This window comes from Cydia strobilella, chromosome 25 (assembly GCF_947568885.1).
Source record: "Cydia strobilella chromosome 25, ilCydStro3.1, whole genome shotgun sequence".
Taxonomy (NCBI): domain Eukaryota; kingdom Metazoa; phylum Arthropoda; class Insecta; order Lepidoptera; family Tortricidae; genus Cydia; species Cydia strobilella.
In genome coordinates, this window is record NC_086065.1 from 6,419,555 (window position 1) to 6,441,329 (window position 21,775).

Sequence of the window (21,775 nt, forward strand, 5' to 3'; positions counted from 1 at the left end):
AAACAAAAGACTGTCGTGCTCTTGCTAGAGTTAGAAACATTTTTTTATCGATATCAATATTTGTATAATAGAAAACAAGACGGTCAACCAAATAAAAAATAATATTTCAAAAAAAATTGTAAGGTTTGTATAAAATTATACATATACAATACAATTACCCAACTATCGAGATCGATAAAAAAATGTTTCTAACTCTAGCAAGATTGCGACAGTTTTTTTTGTTTTGCTGCGAAAATTCCCGGCTCTTTATATAAAAAGATATTTTGCGATCGTTTATTATGGACTATAACAGTGTTATAACTGCAAAATCTTTCCTATATAAGTACAGTGTTAGAATCGGACGTACACATTGTCAAGGCCATGTTAATACGCTTTAGTACTGTCGACATTGATAGATTACATGTGAATTGTGTGTGTTCGTATGTAAGTGTAGTTAGGTATAGCCATATTTAACAAAATTTAGTTTCAATATTGTGTCTAGATTAAGCCTTAGTTTGTAGTTTTAATTGTAACAAAGTCTGATATTTAAATTATAATTGGTTCCCCGCGATACAGGCACTGCCTAGTGCGGAGACCCCTGGAATGTCTGTAACCTTTAGCTGAAAATAAATGATCTTTATTCTTTATTCTTTATTCTTCTTTTAGGTATGAGCTGTGTAAATAGTTACTAGTTTTATATAAGTTAAAGAATGAAAAAAGATGACGCACGAAATTCATTAAACGAAACAGAGAAAAACATAATACAGAGAATTAAAACATACATCATAATAGTAGATTGTTAACCAAGGGATGAAAGGCACCCATTTCTGCCGAGGTAGTTTGGCGATCGAACGCAGTGAGAGCACCAATAGTCCGAGGCTGAAATGAACTCCCTTCGGTCGTGTTTTAATTTATCGCCACTCGTTGCGAATTTCCTATTTTTCGCACGTGTATCGTAATGTACTATTTATTTTCCTCAGCAAGAAAATTCTCAAACTTCGTGGGTGTATAGGTATACTGAATTTGTGATATGTTTAAAGTAGGTAGTTTTGTGTGCCCTTTTGCTTCCGACTTGTTTTTTTGGCTTTTTATTATTTTAATCTATCGATGTCGACAAAAGTTAGTTGCTAAACATATGCGTGTTATGACATTCATTATTTATACAAATAGATCGTACTGTGTCCTTTTCACTTGTGCTTTGAAGTCCTCGGTGTCGCATCTGAAATGATTATATAAAGAATAATGCCGCCACCCTAGAGAATCGTGATAAATTATATATAATTACATTATACTATAGATTGTAAAGTTTTCTTTAGATATATTTTAAAATATGTAATACAATACATAAGTAGATATAATGTGCAAGTAAAATACGTTATAAAAATATCAATTAATAATAGAAAAATTAGGCAAATTCCCAAATGCGCATACAGGCGCATATGAATGGAAATACACACAACTCAGTTATTTAATATTGTATAAGAATGTGTATTTTATAAAATTGCCTGTTGGCAAAGCTTCAGATTTCCATTTAGTTATTGATTGTAGAAGAGAATAAATAATCGTGTCCTGAGTTCAACAGCTGAAGTCAATAATCTTGTGCGGGGCGCCATGTTTCATTGTAGTTGGATTCTCATACATCAACTTTTTACAAAGTTACCGCCCCATGTATGGAACCACACAGCGCCATCTACATCAGCTTTTAAATTCGAAGCACGTAATTTTCTTACACTACAACGCTTCTACAATCAATAACTCTTTGACATTACTAATCACAATAATTAAAAGCCTCGCCTCACTCGTCCGCCAAGCTCACCTCGTCCGGTTCAGTCCGGTCTTCTTATTGCCGTCTTCCTCGCCGTCGCTCTGTCCGGATTCCGTCCGGGTTCTAGCTTCGATTTTCTCGCGTTGCGCCTCGTCGAGGTTATGTATGCCGACTAGAAGGGAATAGTCCATGATCTGTAATAAATAATGTCGTCAAATTTAAAACGCCGTTGTGATTTGTCATAATCTCCTGCCCCGCGCCCCCGCCCCATCAGCGCGTGCGCAACGAGCGACGAGGCGGGCGGCGCGGGCAGTGCACGACGTACAACCGCCGCGGACACTCGTGCCTGAGGAAGGCTTCCCAAAGAATCCGAAACATGTCGCCAAAAGCGACTAAAAATAATAGTGAGTAAAAACCGTATTGATAAATATTTTGAAATATGTCTCACGATAGTTTAAGTGCGATTAATTTATAACTAATATTATAAGCAGAAGGAGTTGAAAATAGAGTTCCGGTTACTCTGGTTATAATATTAGCTGAAAATCGTTGAGCATTGGATCTCTCTGCCTGGAGGACATTGCCCTCGGTGTGATGTTCCATGAAGTCCAGATTCTTATACATACCTACCTCCCAGTATTTACTGATAATATTTACCTTAAAACTCTCCAACACTCTGCAATCTCACTGCATAGTCTTTATAAGCGCGTTGTAAGTTTCTGCCTCGAGGAAAATGCCCTCGGTGTGATGTTCCATGAAGTCCAGATTCTTATACATACTTATCAGTATTTACTGATAATATTTACCTTAAAACTCTCCAGCACTCTGCAATCTCTCTGCATAGTCTTTATAAGCGCGTTGTAAGTTTCTGCCTCGTGGAAAATGCCCTCGGTGTGATGTTCCATGATGTCCAGATTCTTATACATACTTATCAGTATTTACTGATAATATTTACCTTAAAACTCTCCAGCACTCTGCAATCTCTCTGCATAGTCTTTATAAGCGCGTTGTAAGTTTCTGCCTCGAGAAAAATGCCCTCGGTGTGGTGTTCCATAAAATCCAAATCCTTGTATGTAGCGCGGGAGCCTTTCTGTCGTTCCGATTTACTAGCCTGTGGGAGAAAAAATAAGATTTTTTTTTACATAGAAGCATTGGTGGTCTGGCCCGTAAGCCTAGGCATGTACTTATAAGTATCTCGGAAAGTTAAAACTTATGTATGTAGGTACGTATTATTATGTGATATGACAATCGCTTTTCAGCGAAGGAAAACATTGAGAGGAAGCCGGACTAGTCTGTATAAGGCCTTGTTCCCCCTCTAGATTGGATGCCAGGAAAGATACTTATAAATAGTTTCTGCGTCTATTCTTGGGACTAGGTTGCCAAAGCGGACTCCGAGCCGAGATTCTTTAGAATGCACCCGAGAACTAAGACAAGGAGGGCCCTTTTTCCATTTTTAGGAATGGATTTCTGAAAATAGTGGTAGGCAGTTGTAGAAAATGATCTACTAGAGGCATAGTACAGTCTGTAAAATATTTCTGCCTCTATACAAACTCTCTCTCTCTCTTCCAAATTATATATCCCACTTGGTGATGGGGTCAGCTTTCAGTATCTCTCGGTTCCCCTTCGCCCTATCCTCGACGTCGTATTATTTCCCTGAAACTCTCCAGCACTCTGCAATCCCTCAGCAGTCTTTATAAGCGCGTTATATGTCTGCCTCGAGGACGCCTTTATACAAACTCACCTTCCTCTTATACGTGGAGCCTTTAAGATCGTACTTTTGGTGCAGTTTGACAGCCGAAGGCAGTATGTTGTTCATGGCGGCAAGCCGCACGTTTTTGCTGTTGCACTGGTAACAGTAGAGACCGAAGAACTTTGGTAGTAACGTGCGGGGGTTCTGTGAACACCAATAGGTGGTTATAATAATTATTACGTTCCCAAGAACACATCTAAGCTTTACATTCTCGAGATCAATAAGAGTTGGAGCAAGGCAACAGCAGTATGATCAAGGCTCGGAAACCGGTTCCAAACCGTAATCATGTACTTGGCGCAAAACCTTTTAATTTCGTTTTCGCTTTAAAAACCGTTATTTTTAAACCTTTTTATTAGAAGAACATATCCATAAAGTTTTTGTCATATTAACCGGTTTAGAACAATAAAACCCTGTTTCTTCCTATGTCAGTGTCTATGTTTACGTGGCACACCAGCAGGCCGGCCGGGCGTCTCGTCGCTCGTCGAATAAAGGTTATTTAGGTTACAATAAAGTTCTTAAAACCTTCGCGATCTTATGAAAGTTTTTAGGAAAACGGAAATAAACCGATAAATACCGGTATTTTATAAACCGGTTTCGAGCCTTGAGCATGATTTCTGTGGATAAGGAGGAGGCTGTTAAGGAGGATGGTTTCTGTTTATTATCTCATGTTGCGTATTCAATCCGCCGCATTTGCGGAAATCTTCATGTTGCTTTATCTTTCCTAAAAACAGAGATACAAAAGAGACGCAGACGCCACCACCAGTGTGGTGTACCTATAGTTGGTCAAGCAAATCTTGTCAGTAGAAAATGGCGGAAAATTTAAAAAATGTAGGCGCGAAGGGATATCGTCCCATAGAAAATTTGAATTTCGCGCCTTTTTCTACTGACAACATTTGCTTGACCCACTACATAACTCAATATCCAGACGCGCTCGACTCGACTAAACTGTTCTGATGATAAATTCGTCAATCGTCAGATAGATTGATGGATAGTTCGACCAACCTGATCGAGGTTCAAGTACAGGGTGGGCCAGTGATAAATGCATTTAAAAAAAATTAATAAATAATAAATTTTTATGTTTTTAAATAAGAATTATAATTTGGGATAAAGAAATAAATTTTACGTTTTAAAAATTAAATCATCAAGAATAGATGAAATAGATGTCGTCCGTAGCGGCTGCGGCACTCTTCCACAGTCTTGCTTGTAAAATTTGAAAGACTTTCGTTAGAAGTTGCGGAGATAATGATTGGATTTCTTGACGAATATTCTCCTTTAATTCTGCTGTGGTTGTCGGATTATTGGAGTACACTTTACTCTTCAAGTAACCCCACAAAAAGAAGTCTGCCGAAGTTAAGTCAGGGCTCCTGGGAGGCCAAGCAATGTCACCTCGCCTCGATATCAATTTTTTAAGAAACATTTCACGCAAAACTTCCAGGGTCACGTTACTTGTATGGCAGGTGGCCCCGTCTTGCTGAAACCATGTGTTGTTGTTGTAACCATACGATTCGTGAAGTTTCGGAGCCAGGAAATCTCTTAACACGAAAATCTTGTTAAGTCTTTCAAAATTTACAAGCAAGACTGGAAGAGTGCCACAAACGCTACGGACGACATCTTGATGATTTAATTTTTAAAACGTAAAATTTATTTCTTTATCCCAAATTCTAATTATAATTTTTATTTAAAAACATAAAAATTGTTTTTTTTTTAATGCATTTATCACTGGCCCACCCTGTAGCATCCCGGCAGCAGCTTCTGAAAGAACTCGCCCTCTTTGTGCTGCACTATCTTGATGATGAATTCGTCGTTCGTCAGATAGATGGATGAGTTGGTCAGATGGATGGATATTTTGACGTACCTGATCGAGGTTCAAGTATTATCCCGGCAGCAGCTTCTGCAAGAACTCGCCCTCCTTGTGCTGCACTGTTTTGATGACGAATTCGTCGTTCGTCAGATAGATGGATTAGTTGGTCAGATGGATGGATAGTTTGACGTACCTGATCGAGGTTCAAGTAGCATCCCGGCAGCAGCTTCTGCAAGAACTCGCCCTCCTTGTGCTGCACTATCTTGATGATGAATTCGTCGTTCGTCAGATAGATGGATGAGTTGGTCAGATAGATGAATAGTTTGACGTACCTGATCGAGGTTCAAGTAGCATCCCGGCAGCAGCTTCTGCTTTTGTGCTGCACCATCTTGATGATGAATTCGTCGTTCGTCAGATAGATGGATGAGTTGGTCAGATAGATGGATAGTTTGACGTACCTGATCAAGGTTCAAGTAGTATCCCAGCAGCAGCTTTTGCAAGAACTCGCCCTCCTTGTGCTGCACCATTTTGATCAGGAATTCGTCGTCGTTTGTCAGATAGATGGATGAGTTGGTCAGATGGATGGACAGTTTGACGTACCTGATCGAGGTTCAAGTAGTATCCCGGCAGCAGCTTCTGCAAGAACTCGCCCTCTTTGTGCTGCACTGTTTTGATGATGAATTCGTCGTCGTTCGTCAGATAGAAGATGGAGCCGGACGCGCCCGGGTTACTGAGCTCGCGTAGGGGGGCGCTGCACATTGACATCTGGAAAATTCGACAGTTGATTATAAATGTTGGTTGAATTTCTATACTGCATACGTATGGAAACATAAGAGTACATAAAAGGAGATTCTCAAATCGTGGGAATTTTTCTTTTTCAGCCGTTTATCATGTATGTGATGTATGCATATTTTGCGTAATGGCACGGAACCCTTCGTGCGCGAGTCCGATTCGCACTTAGCCGGTTTTTATTTACCGTAAACGAGCACACCGTTTATATTTTATTCACGAAGGCAGACTATGAAATGGCGGCTATATCGCACGTAGCCGACGTAGGTACAATCCTTACTGAATATTATATTAAAGCTGCCCGGAGTTAAAAATCACTATTTGCTAGGATTACGTATCTGGGGGCACGGTAGTGCCCCACCAAGACGAGCAAAGTGAAGCGCAAGGGCACTACTAGAAAGACAGTCGAGCGTTTTTTGTGAATAAAAAAATAGTTAAAAAAAGCAAAAAGTTTCTCTCCGGCGGGGAATCGAACCCCGGTCTCCCGCGTGACAGGCGGGGATACTTACCACTATACTACCGAAGACTTAAACGTACTAGCGAAATTAACTATCAATCTCATGTGTCCTGTCTTGCATTATCTCTTTAATGAGCCAAGGAACATTAAAATAAATTTCTCTTATCTTTTATTTGAGTTAGTCATAAAGTAAGGCGTGTCTTTTTTAAATTCGAAGTTTAACTACACTGCGCTCCAGAACAGGCATAGCTGACGTAGGGGAGAAGACCGCTAGGCTGAAGTGGGACTGGGCAGGTCACGTCTGCCGTATGCATCCGGATAGGTGGGCTAGTATAGCCACCAAGTGGATGCCGCAAAAGAAGCGCGGACGTGGCAGGCCCAGGCGGAGATGGCGGGACGACTTAGACACCTTCACTAATAACTGGCCGGAAACAGCTCAACAACGGGAGTCATGGAAATCTAAGGGAGAGGCCTTTGCCCAGCAGTGGGATACTACAGGTTATTAAAAAAAAAATGCAGTTTAAAGACGTTCCATCACTCGTATCAGTCATATCATAATGTTAACTAATGGTGCTCCCACATTTGCTGTTCTGTCATAAAATGTTATATGTATAACATCGCGTGAAAGGGACAACATGATGAGTATTGATAGTGTTTTATTATGTTGTCGATGTCACACAATGTTATGACTGTTGTAAGTATTACATTTTACAACAGCCAATGTAGGAGCACCATAACAATTCCTAACTCTTATTGCAAAGACGACCGGTCTGGCCTAGTGGGTAGTGACCCTGCCTGTGAAGCCGATGGTCTTGGGTTCGAATCCCGGTAAGGGCATCTATTTGTGTGATGAACACAGATATTTGTTCCTGAGTCATGGATGTTTACTATGTATTTAAGTATTTGTATAAATATTATATTGTATATCGTTGTTTAAGTACCCACAACACAAGCCTTCTTGAGCTTACCGTGGGACTTAGTCAATTTGTGTAAGAATGTCCCTATAATATTTATATTAAAGAAATAAGGTCCATCGCTGGCCACTAAGCGCCACTTGCACCATCCCACTAACTCGGGGTTAACCAGTTAAACCGTTCACTCAATGTCAAATTGTACTGGTAATTTGAACAAAAATATAGTTATTTGTAACGGACTTCTAGATGGGATCTATGATCTATTATCTCATAATCTAACTTACAGTCAAAGGCATAAATATATAAACATTCCCAGTTTCTAAAATATGCGTACGCTCTTAAACCTAAGGCAATAAAGTCGTGTTCACATATTTTTGAGCCATTTGTCTGGATAGATATTTTTGCCTTCGACTGTACCTAGTTCTCACTATTTTGTCATCAATTCAACAGACAATAGCCATACAAACCCCAAAAACAATGGCCAACTTAACAATTAATTAGGATCTACTCATTTATCTCCAAATAATCAGTATCAAGTCATCTCTCAACCCGGTTCAATTAATTCAAAGTATTCAAACAAATGACGTTCAGTCAGCGAAGTGTGATGACGTTCGCGTGACGTCATATAACTGTCGATGGTGATAATTGGATGCGCTGGGGAAATTATGACGTCATTGAGGCCATTACGGTTAAATATTTGGGTGCTTGAGTATATAAATAACACAACTGTGGTATGATGAAGCTTTTTTACTTTGACGTAATCTACTAGGGCCACTTGCACCAACCCAGTAACCCGGGGTTAAGCGGTTAAACCGTTAACCCAGTGTCAAATTGTGCTGGTAACGCAGCGTACTACGTAGGCGAACAACACGCGAACGCGATGCGAAGCGATGGGGCGCGGGGTGAATCAATCCTTTGATACCTATAGAAGTGTCCTACGTGGGCGATCTCGTTGCGAACGCGAACGCCGTGGGCTCGCCGCGTCGCGCCGCGTCGTTTCGGTTCGCGTTCGCAAGTTGTTCGCTTATTAACCATGGTAACTCTAGGTTTAACTTGTTAACCCGGGTTAGTGGGATGGTGCAAGTGGCCCTTAATGGCTTAAGTGTGAATTCTATGTTCTATAGTACCTACGCCATATTGGCTATGCAAAATGCGCTTGACTTTCGTGGGATCAAATTTAAATGCGAAGGTTATTTAGGGTGGGATAACACAGTATACTCAACAGAAAATCATTAGAAGTATCACATTTACAATGCATATAATTAGGCGCATTGTGTGGAAAATTAGTAGTTTTCCCCGTCCTGAAGGTTTGTATCAGATCGCGCTGGTTTCGGTGCAAATCTTACATCAGAAGTAGGATACTCACCAGAAAATCATCAGGTTGTATTCCAAACAAGTCCCTGAAGTATCTAAACGCTATGGGCGCGTAGGTCTTCAACTTGAACTCTGAGTAGTGGTGCGCCGGCATGTGATTAAAGCCCTCGTGGGGAAAGTTGGTGGTCTCCACTGTCATGAAATCTTTTGTGAGCTTACTTCAGAAGTGGGATACTCACCAGAAAATCATCAGGTTGTATTCCAAACAGGTCCCTGAAGTATCTAAACGCTATGGGCGCGTAGGCCTTGCACTTGAACTCTGAGTAGTGGTTCGCCGGCATGTGATTAAAGCCCTCATGGGGAAAGTTGGTGGTCTCCACTGTCATGAAATCTTTTGTGAGCTTACTTCAGAAGTGGGATACTCACCAGAAAATCATCAGGTTGTATTCCAAACAGGTCCCTGAAGTATCTAAACGCTATGGGCGCGTAGGCCTTGCACTTGAACTCTGAGTAGTGGTTCGCCGGCATGTGATTAAAGCCCTCATGGGGAAAGTTGGTGGTCTCCACTGTCATGAAATCTTTTGTGAGCTTACTTCAGAAGTGGGATACTCACCAGAAAATCATCAGGTTGTATTCCAAACAGGTCCCTGAAGTATCTAAACGCTATGGGCGCGTAGGTCTTAAACTTGAACTCTGAGTAGTGGTGCGCCGGTGTGTGATTAGAGCCCTCGTGGGGAAAGTTGGTGGTCTCCACTGTCATGAAATCTTGCATGAGCAAGTCGCGTTCTGGTTTCGATGCGAGACCGCCGATTGCGTGTTGTATTCCTGTAAACAAAAAGTTTGATTAATTATATATTGTCATGTCTGCCGCATGCCGAATGACTTGTGGGCCAAAATAACCACAGAGTGGGTGCCCCGTGAGTCAAACCGGGGATCCGGCAGACCTCGTCGGCGATGGCGGGATAACTTGGACTCATTTTTAATGACTTGCCAGATGTAGCTCAAAACCGGGAGGAGTGGAAGAAGAGGGGGGAGGCCTTTGCCCAGCAGTGGGACACAATAGGCTCGTAATAACAATAAGTTATATATCGATCGATTTATAATATAATCGGAACACCCAACCAGTGTCGCTTACAATTCTTACAAACGACACTCGTTTGATGAGTTTTTTCTTGGCTTGAAAACGTTTTTCAGTCAATAATATAATAATAATAAATGTCAATAGGGAATATGACGCGAAACTCTGCGTAGGTGGCGCCACTGCCACAATCTGAGGGTCTATCTCGAAACAAGAAAATCGAAATTTTGTTATCTAACATCTCTATCACTTGCAACTCTCTTCTTCTTCCTCCCGTTATCCCGGCATTTTGCCACGGCTCATGGGAGCCTGGGGTCTGCTTGACAACTAATCCTAAGAATTGGCGTAGGCACTAGTTTTTATGAAAGCGACTGCCATCTGACCTTCCAACCCAGAGGGGGAACTAGGCCTTGTTAGGATTAGTCCGGTTTCCTCACGATGTTTTCCTTCACGAAAAGCGACTGGTAAATATTAAATGATATCTCGTACATAAGTTCCGAAAAACTCATTGGTACGAGCCGGGGTTTGAACCTGCGACCTCCGGATTGAAAGTCACACGCTTTTACCGCTAGGCCACCAGCGCTCTCACTCTATCACTTGCATATTCGAGCGATAAAGAGGCAAATAGCGAAACTTCGATTTCGTGTCTCCCGGTAGATCCTCTGTAAACAAACCACCTTGATGCATCAATGTCATATTTTATTATCTCTGAAATCTTGTCAAAAACCTGTTAAAGGCACAGTATGTATAAGTTACTCTATGGTTTACTAAAAAGACTAGTGCTGCACTCTGGTGGCAGAACATTGCTGTAATATCCCCTATTATGCTTTGTGTTTTAACATTTTGCTTTGTTTAGTATTTTGCGGCGTTAAAATGCAATATAGGTATAATACAAGAAACATGACAATTTCCACTCAGTTGAAGACAGAAAACCCAGCGCGAGGTTCATGTAGCGAAAAAACCCGAAAAGGTCACGTGGAAAATGTCAACTTGCAAGTCTTGCAACGCCCCCGTGATTCACTCGACTGGACAAATTGTAGTTTAGTTAAAAGGCTGTTTATTTTGTCACAGAACAAGTAATAGTATCATACAGAACGGCCACGCACCGCTCCGCCCCGACTCTAATGAAGTAATGACCTCGCCCCGCTACAGCAGATTGACGGCATTTTGCCGACCGCTCAGTACTAAGCAACTTACTCGCACAATGACGCATGACGCGTGTACAGACGTGCCGTTCACACATAGAAACGCAAGTGATTTTTTATGTATAGCGTGTCCGCACTGTGGTTTTGTGTCCAGAGTATTACAAGCCTTGTTCACCGTGTCCAGGAGAAATTTGAATGATTATAACGGTGTATCAAGGAGCACTTCGCAAAACTCGACCTATAAATATCAAGTTTTAATCTATGCAAGATCTCTTTAAGGCACTACTCGCTTCTAAATGATCGTCGGCCTCGTCATGTTTTACGAAAGAGCAATTAGAAAATTTTCGTGAATTAATCAGATGTCAGATTTGGCACTGAAAATTTACCGAATATGTCAGACATGCACTGTAAACAAACATCCCATTTTTACGTTTACAGCTTGTAAAGTCTAACCAATACAAACAAGCGGTGATATAATGTTGTAACCACAAATAGCGGATTGTGTATGCCGCGTGAACTTGAAACTCGCGAATGTTTACGTGTGTGCTAAATCTAAGATTATCCAATGGATCTTACGAATAGGCAGCATCAAGAATGGATTTTGTAACGATAAAATTGGGTGAAAGCAAATTACGTGTACCTACAGTGCTACAGACAATCTTGTAATAAATATGGTACCCTGTTTGTAGGGTTCCGTACCCAAAGGGTAAAAACGGTACCCTATTACTAAGACTCCGCTGTCCGTCTGTCAGTCTGTCTGTCTGTCACCAGGCTGTATCTCATGAACCATGATAGCTAGACAGTTTAAATTTTATTTCTGTTGCCGCTATAACAACAAATACTAAAAAGTACGGAACCCTCGGTGCGCGAGTCCGACGCGCACTTGGCCGTTTTTTTTATATATTTCAGATACTAAAATGACAATGACAATCATTTGCCCTATCTACAACCCAATATAGTCAATCCTATTGTAAGTTTAGTACCTGTAAATAAACCATACAAATTGGGTATATTTAGAATTGGTAATCGAACTGCCATTTTAATTATGTACTGTTTGTAATTATTCCTTGTGTGTATTTTTGTAATGTTTTAATATGTATTTTTGTGTAGTATGTGTCGTGGCATCACCGAATGGGCCCTACGGAAGACCAGCGCTGACTTTATAGCTAGCATTATGCTGAGTTGGGTCCATTTCGTGATACAAAGTTGATGATTTCTTCTTTTCTTGCTGTTGTTGTCTGTACATGTTCGTACTTGTGTTGTGATCTTATCTTTTTTTTACTGTAAAACGTTGTACGATACACTTGCTAACAGATGGCAGTGTCAATTTAAAACACTCCCTTCGGTACCGAACGTAATAGACAATATCTAATTTGCTTCCACGACGCCATTATTATTACGGTCTAGACTATCAATATGTCCTATTATCGAAGCAGCAAATAATAGCACCCTATTATTAACTAGCGCCATTGTAATTCGTAACAACCCGCAACCACACGTAGCTCTCGTAAACATGACGCTATTTTTAAGTCTGTACATTATTCCAGATACATCAGAGGTCATGGATTATTTATTATACTGAGTATACATACTGACCTAAGGCATGATTTTGTTGAGTGTGTCGGGCCGTGCCTATTGCCTTAGCCGCAATCCCTACACTAATATTATAATTGCGAAACTCTGTTATCTCTTCACGCTTAAACCGCTAAACTGATTTAGATCACATTTGGTCACAGGGCGGACACGCTATACATCAAAAATCACTTGCGTTTCTATGTGTGAACGGCACGTCTGTACACGCGTCATTGTGTCATAGTGTGAGTAAGTTGCTTAAAAATAGTACTGAGCGGTCGGCAAACGGTCGTCAATCTGGTGTCGCGGGTCGCGGGGCGTGGTAATTCGAATCGGGGCGGGGCGTAGCGTGGCCGTTCTGTATGATAATACTATAACTTATTCTGTGATTTGGTATAGAGATAGTTTCAAAAGTTTGTATGGGGGTTTTGGTTATCAATCATCATCATCATTCTACGCAAAAATCGCGGGCAGAAGCTATTACCTCTCTCTCTGCGATCGAGGTGAAATTTGGCACGGTGGTATGGAGATACGAGTCCCGGGGAAGAATGTACACGTAGATACCCATACCTAGTGATATACGTACCCACAGAGCACACCTTTACAATTTACGTAAACACAAATACAAGTTTCTGTGTATAATACATGAAATCATGTCCCTCGTTACAGATAGCGCAACTTCCTGTACGAACGGAAGCGACGGCCAAGGCTGAGGTGATGTCGCTCAAATTGACGCAACCCGCCATTATTACTTAGACCTGTTTGTGTCTGAAGTAGTCATAGTCAGACATACTGAAGTAAGGGACAGAATGAGAAAGTGCAACTGAAGGCCTTTTCTCACTCTTTGAAATTCGCGTCTTTTTCTACTGACAGCTTGCCAGACTATAATAAGAATATGCTTAAATTGACAGACATCAGCCAAAGAGCGACAAGAAAAAGTTTATAAATATTAATTATTTAAGCAAATTCATACGGAAGTAACCGAATATTACAACACTCAACCGTTTCCTCTTGTCTTTAAAACTTCACAGTGAAAATAACCTGTCCAGTATATTGTCACAGAACAGAACATCGTTTGCCGTTTCCCACCATTCGCCGTAGAATTCGTCCCCCTACCTCCTTTTCGGTCAACTGGTCCTAGGCGGCTAATAACAGTCCACTAGTTAACAGTCATTATACTGTACCTAAATTTTGCTTGCTTTGACAGATACCGATTCTAATTAAAACATTACAAAAGGTGTAACAAAAAAACAGTGGGGATCCGTTTAAGGCCATATTGGGTATCGGTTTTTGACGCATTTTTTAGGGTTCCGTACCTCAAAAGGAAAAAACGGAACCCTTATAGGATCACTCGTGCGTCTGTCTGTCCGTCTGTCACAGCCTATTTTCTCCGAAACTACTGGACCAATTAAGTTGATATTTGGTACACATATGTAAGTTTGTGGCCCAAAGACAGACATGTAACGTAAAAAAATGAATTTTAAACATGGGGGCACTTTTGGGGGTAAATGAGGAAATTAAAAAATAAAGTTTTTCAAACTATTTATATCGTGTTACATATCAAATGAAAGAGCTCATTGTGAGGTTTTCAAATATATATTTTTTTATAATTTTAGGATAAATTTATCTTTATCTCCGAAACTATTGGGTCTAAAATTTTGAAAAAAATACACAAAATAGTTCTTTACCTGTAGATAACAGGAAAATCTATTAGAAATGTGCAGTCAAGCGTGGGTCGGACTTAATTACTTAGTTTTTGATCCGACCCCTACGGGTTTATTAAAGACATTTCACTCACGTTTCACATAAAAATACTACATTGTTAAAAATTGTGTAATGTACGGAACCCTTGGAACGCGAGTCCGACTCGCACTTGGCCGGTTTTTTTTTCTATGGCGCAGGCCGTCCAAATCAGCTAACCCTGCATACAAAGGCCGAAATTGCATTTCCATTTATCGCAATAATATATGACACGATTTTATGGCTCTATACACATGTTTGCACCGTTCATTTAGGAAGATATTATAGCAGGTTACAGTACTGTCAACAATACCAGTACTGTGCGGATCGTCCTCGAAAACCTGTCTACTATCGGAGTTCAAAGTCGCGAACTTGCAAGGCCGCCACGTCATAGATAAGAATACTTACGAAGTATAGTTATACAAGAATGTCGATATAAGACTAGTAGCTTTATAATTATGTATAATGTGGAGAAGACTGCCTGTGATAAGAAGACCGTTTACTAGCTCTTTCGACCACCGTGGTGAAATAGGGGCCGGGGAGGTAACTCATTCCACATTCTGCACGTTCTGAGGAGAAACGAGCGAGATGCCCGCTTATTCTCGGTGTGCCATGTATGTAAGAAGTGGAAATGAGCTTTGCTCCTGTGACGACCAGTCTGGCAGTGGGTCACCTTGCCTATGAATGGTCCCGGGTTCAAATCACGGTAAGGGCGTTTATTTGTGTGATGAGCACGATATTTGTTCCCGAGTCATGGTGTTTTCTTTGTATATAAGTATGTATATCGTGGCATAGTATCCATAGTACAAGCTTTGCTTAGTTTAGGGCTAGGTCGATCTCTGTAAGATTATCCCCAAATGTGCCATTTTCAATTAAAAGGGTACTTATTGTCGCTTGTCAGTAAGGCGCTATTTCCATATAGCTTCAATTAGAAATCAACCTTATTGACAACCGACAATGTGGTACCTTTTGGTTGAAAACGTCACAAATATTTATTATTTATTAATTCCTTTGGGTGCGATGATAAAAGCGAGACGATGGCACCAATTAAAAAAGGTCTTCGGAACATTCCCCATTGCTAATCAATACGGAGCATTCCATATCTATTATTCAATTCCTAAAGGAATGTTTAGTGGCTAATCTCGTCATAATTGCTAAGTAATTATTAATGGCTCGTCGTAATGGTAATGATACATATCGCAATGTCAATAAACACGTGAATCATCGACTGACGATACCACGTGTGGCGATGTATAAACAGACTGCATAGAGTAGTTATAATGATTTTACGTTGCTACATAAGCTAAAATAATTAATAATAATTGCTAATTGTATGCCCGAAAAGGGTAAAACTGTTGATACCCATAAAAAAATGTACCTAGCTATACTTCTTGTACCTACACAGTTTGAACAATAAATACTGATTTAAACTTTCACGATTTTTACTCATTAAGTTAAGGAACATATCGCAGCTGTCAAGAACCGTCAGGTGAACAAGTCTGCCGTTGCTGAGCATTTACTAGAGTCAGGGCCAAACCACTGGATTGAGCTTCACAACCCTAGAATACTTTCTACAGATCGTGGGTTTTATAGTAGAAAAATCCGTGAAGCCATTGAAATCAAGAAACATAGAAATTTCAATCGAGACGAAGGTTTTAAGATCTCATCCACATGGAACCCAGTCATTAGTAAGTGTAAGCGAAACCAAATATCGAAAGTTGAAAAATCGAATATTGTGAGTGTTGTGTGTCGACCCGGTAGCATCCCTAGTGCGCAAAACGTTCAAGTTAATAAACAAGACCAAGTGCGGGTAGTTCGAAAAACTCGCGCGCCTAGAAGATGTTGATGTCAACTTTAGCCAGTCTTCTCCGAGACCACGGGGACAACGCCGTCCTCGAAACGTCGGAGGTAAATTTGAAACTATTTTACGCGATTAAGTCCCGTGGAGATAAATAATAATGAACAATAAATGTTTCTGATTTCTGATAAAGCTACATTCTTCACATGAGGCCTAGCGACAATACCACTTGTGGCGCTGTACGAGTATAATAACAGTCTTGCTCGAAGTCGAGGCTGAGTCTTGGGTGTTTTCTATGTATTTAAGTATTTGTATATTATACATATCGTTGTCTGAGTACCCATAACACAAGCCTTCTTGAGCTTACTGTGGGACTTAGTCAATCTGTGTAAGAATAATACCTATGATATTTATTTATTTATTAGCATCCTGAAGTTGGTAGCTCAACGCCTCGACTATATACCCTTTATTACGGCACTGACTGAGTTAATATGGTAATAGGCAGTACAAAATAATGAAGTAAGTAAGTAGGTTTTTGTTTTATGCCTACTTTTACTCTTAATTTTTTTTTAGTCTGAATTAAAAAATAATATTTTTTTATTTATGTTTTATAAACAGACTGCAATAGAGTAGAGTTACGGGTTAAAACGCAAAGCTGTGTTCACGTCTTTCCTGTAGACATCATAACATAACATAGACTCGTTCTGTTCTCGGCCTGTCTCGGGGTGTCTCGAGTGTGTACACTTGTACAGCCCGTATAAAACCCATAACACTTATTTACGGTAGTACAAGCCACAAGGAAAATACAAACATATAATTATAGCGAACATCGGTCATCGCCATTTTTATAATAATCCTAATTAGGAGAGCCGAGTCATAGGTGTTTCCCATTGTTCTTCGATATAGGCAGAATGCCAGGCAAATGCTTTACAGAAATGACGTGGAATTTTCTGATGTAAATCAGGAACTGACAGTTGATAATTTATGTAAATTTATCCCAAGTGAAGAAATACGTTTCTGTGCTCTGTCAAATTTTTAGGCTACCAGTAGTTTCGAAGATATTTAGGGGGCAGCAGACGGGCAAACAGACACACGAGTCTTCTTTAAACGGTTCCCTTTTTTCCTTTTGAGGTATAACCAACCATGAAAATAGTAAGAACTTTTCTTTTCGCTCTTCCTTGTTCTAAGAACCACCATTTGCATTTTAATTAAAATAAATATTGTTGGTTCAGTCTGTCCGTCGATAAAAAAATGTTTTCCATTCATTTCTAATTTACTAGTTAGTTATTTAACTTATTTATAAACATTAATTCCACAAAAAAGTGGTCAATGATATATGCGATTCGCCTTAATCAGCGTAGGCGGAACTAATCAGACATAACGGTTATTTTATGAGTTATTAAAATCGTGATTTACCCAACCCTATTAATTACTGTACAGACAGCAACAGCTAAGCGTATCAGAGATCAAACGACCTATCGCGAACATCGAAGTGCTGAAGAAGCAATGCTGCAGCAGTAATGCTGCAATTCGAATATCAGCATAAAACTCAATAATTTAAATGTCTATATTTTGTAATTTACAGATGCCATAACCGAAGCTCCAACTTGGAATAAGAACACTGACGTCTCGTTTACTTAGTAGAAAATTCGTTTATTTCAGGTACTTAACACCCATTGACACCCATTAGTTACATCACAAACACCAAAATATAAATTAACTAAAATTAAAAATAATGAAAAATATTAAACATATTAATAACCGGTCACTCACGTATAGTATAATATGTTTAATATGTCTGTGTCTCACGGAAGTTGTGTTATTAAAATAATCAAAAATAGTCAAAATAATTAATCATAATTATTTAAAAACCATTAAAAACATTAATAATAAAATGAAAAACCTTCAAAAATTACAAATTAAAATTCGCATGTAGCCTAATTGAGTACACGAGTATGGGACAGTCCACTCCCACACACAACACTTATAGGAACACTTGAAGACCTTGACTGTACTTACAAATATACAACATACATACATACAAACAAACTCATAAACCTCTTACCCCATTTCGTAATAGATATTTAACCTAGAAATAAAGTGGAAGAGAAACCATTTAAATTGTAATTACTTTTGCAATCTGCGCCAAGTCAGGGTCAAAATGTTTTTAATATCTTGGATCTTAGGCATTCGTAATCATCTTCAAGTATAGACTTTTCTCATAGATCGCTAAGAGAGCCCCCGGGTTAGCGCTAGGCTACACTGATGTGCCCTCGGAAAGTTTAGAAAATTGCGAAATTCGCGAAATCTTAACAATTTCGAATTTAACTGTTGTGAGACATACTAACATTAAATAATTTTACGATTTACTCACTTGTTTTAGTCACTCGCGCGACATGTGACTATAAACAAGTGAGTCTAAACCGTAAAATATTTTAATGGAATAATTTGGTTAACTAATAGTTGTGGGAGACGAAACTTTCGATTTAGAAAATAAAATTTACTTTTAATTCTTGGGAAATTTTCCGAATTTTTCTGGGAACTACCAACTTTTAGGATTTTTTGTACATCTGTACGCTTAGCAACTAAATGCCAAAAATGGATGCAGGTACTAGGATTGCCAACCGTACTATGTAATATAGTATTGTACTATACTTTGACCTGGTGTACTATATACTTTTAAGAAAATATATATTACACAAAAATACTATGAAGGTTGACTGGTAGAGAATGCCTTGTAGCATTAAGTCCGCCTTTTGTACATTTGTATTTTATTTTGTGCAATAAAGATTAAATAAATAAAAAATAAATATATATCGATGGAAAAGGATAAGGTTTTTTTTAAGTAGGTATTTGTATAAGAAGTATTCTAATACTTAGACTTGGGTGCGTCACATGTCACATATGATTTCAGATCCCAATGTGTATAAGGTTCATGATTTTATTCAAATGATCGCCTATTGGGGTCTGGATTTCCTCCGATTAGATACAAACTTTTATAAACAAAAATGGATACGCAAGACGCAAGCACTATATTTGTATTGCAAAATTTTAGCACATTTTTACTTTACCATAAACACATACTTGTTTGGTGACAAACATCGTACAAAGTTCATTTGCGACCTGTTAAAGCATCCGACTATTTTTTTGCCAAAACTACACATGAATTCTCCTTAAAAATGTCATAATAAATATTGTAGTAATTATATAACGTTTTAGTTCTAGTAGTGACTAGCGACCCGCCCCGGCTTCGCACGGGTTACACAAAACCTTTACAAATTATACACTAAAACCTCCCTCAAGAATTACTCTATTGATAGGTGAAAACTGCATCAAAATCCGTTGCGTAGTTTTAAAGATCTAAGCATAGGTACATAGGGACAGATAGACAGCGGAAAGCGACTTTGTTTTATACTATGTAGTGAAGAGTAATTATTCAAAGCTTTATGTAATATGACGAGATGGTGTCAGAAGATTCGGGGAAGTTAACTATTATTATACGTAACGTTATGGTATAACATTTTGTTAAGGCCGTTCCATCGGTTTGCCGCTGCTTTCGCAAGAAAGAACGGGAAAGATAATGCACGCCAAGTGTCAATTTTGATCGAATTTTGTCGATTTTTATTTATTTTAAAAACGTTACCTTACAATATCGAAATTCGAAAGCTATGAAATTACTATTTAAATTAAAATTGTTTTTTCTTCTTTTTTTGTTTATAGTATCACATAATAAATAACCGAGTAAAGTTGGATTAAAAGTCAGAGTTAGAGGTTACTTTGGGAATTAATTGTATCGAGCGAAGTGTCATAATTCGTGTATCGGAAGCTATGTTATTAAAGATAATATAGTCAAGAACTACATATATTTTTTCCACGTCTACTAATATCAACACCTCTTAGAAAAACATGATCATGTAAGGAGATTTTTCGCCTTCTGGCTCAAGGCGGTTATTATTTTTTTCACACTAAAATAATCGAGAGATAGAGAGGCAGATAAAGAAATTTCGACTTTGGTATTTCTTTTCGCGGTAGGGCCGCTAGTATTATTAGTTATTCTGTGGTAGGGCCTCTGATTATTCGTAAACCTCCCGACCCGAACCCAAACATACATACAATTCATACAAACATTGCATGTTAGATACAAGCTTGTAAAATGGCAAATATCGAATTTGCCAGGGCATAGTTACATTAGAATGAAGACAGTTAGGTACAGTTTTGCGCTATTTGAGAATATGTTTCACAGTAACAGTCCACTAGGTCGAGTCGAGACGCATGTGCGGACCAATTTTACGCCAAATTGGACAATTTGGGGACAAGTAACTATGCCATACTCTGCTAATGGTTTTCAGTGTTTAACAAGTCTACAGAATTTAAAGGTTATATTATTTTTGTGTTTATTATTTTCATGCAAAACAATATGTGTATCAGTAGCATGTTATTTATTACGACCAATGGGCAACACAGAATGTTCCTGACGATTTTTTTGTGCTGACAGAATGTTACTTAAGAGCTCTTTGACTATGATTGTTTAAACTTAGCTTTAGTTGTAAGTTTAGTTTTTTGCATGCCAGATGCTGGTGAAATATGTGATACTTATGTATAATATTGTCTGACCACCTTTTGTACCATATTTCATGCAAAATAAAGTTATTTTCTTTCTTTCTTTCTTTCTTCGTACAATCGGACATCTTTAAAAAAAACCGGCCAAGTGCGAGTCGGACTCGCCCACCGAGGGTTCGGCACTTTTAAGTATTTGTTGTTATAGCGGAAACAGAAATACATCATCTGTCAAAATTTCAACTGTCCAGCTATCACGGTTCATGAGATACAGCCTGGTGACAGACAGACGGACAGATAGACAGACGGACAGACGGATAGCGGAGTCCCGTTTTTACCCTTTGGGTACGGAACCCTAAAAAGCCTGTTCACTCTTACAAACTTTAGAATCCCCCCGAACATTCTCGTTTATCAAGTTATTAATTACTAATGTTATGATGATGATTGATAAAACATATCATTATGTCCTTTCGAATATGTTACGCAGAAGTTACGTCAGCGAATATGTCAGTGTCAGGACTGTCAGGTCAGTGACAAGCTCGTGGTAGCCGTACTGTTTTCATTGGAGTGCCACAACAATATCAATGCTTTCCGTTGCACTCGCACCCTTGCCGCTAAAATTAGCCAAAGCCAGTGCTGTTCATTTAACCAAAGTACCTTAGCATACCTACCACCTACCTAAGTTCATGGTGCAGTTTATAGTGTAGAATAGAAATAATATATTCGTCAGCATACAAAAATAGAAAATTATACAAAACAGAGTTTGTACGTAGAATTTAGTTCGCTAGCTTCACGTAAAAAGCCGCCTTGAAAACCCAGCTAACCTATCGATGTTATGAGTTATTTTCTTCGATGTATCGATAGATTTCATTTGTAACAATGCACTTTTGTAAATTTTTCTAATCTTTAGAAAAAGGCGTCGTAGAGCCAAAAGGTTTACGCCGTAGTTCTTTAAGGTTTTCATTTTAACCTGGAGCCTTGACGACCTAAGAGTTGAACCTATTAGTGATTTTAGAACCATTTCAACACACCAAACTCCATTAATTCAGTCAGTTGTTTACTTATGGGAAGCACTTACGTCTAAACACTACACTATTGCAAAACCCGTAAATCATCAAT

General features: G+C 39.1%; 1 non-coding gene and 1 pseudogene across 1 annotated transcript; both read right to left on the minus strand.

Moving 5' to 3' along the window:
* The window catches only part of LOC134752630 (uncharacterized), a 75,143-nt pseudogene that overhangs the window by 36,830 nt on the left and 16,538 nt on the right, over positions 1-21,775 (minus strand).
* Positions 6,536-6,607, minus strand: Trnad-guc (transfer RNA aspartic acid (anticodon GUC)). Its single transcript has one exon. It is a non-coding gene; the product is annotated as a tRNA-Asp (tRNA).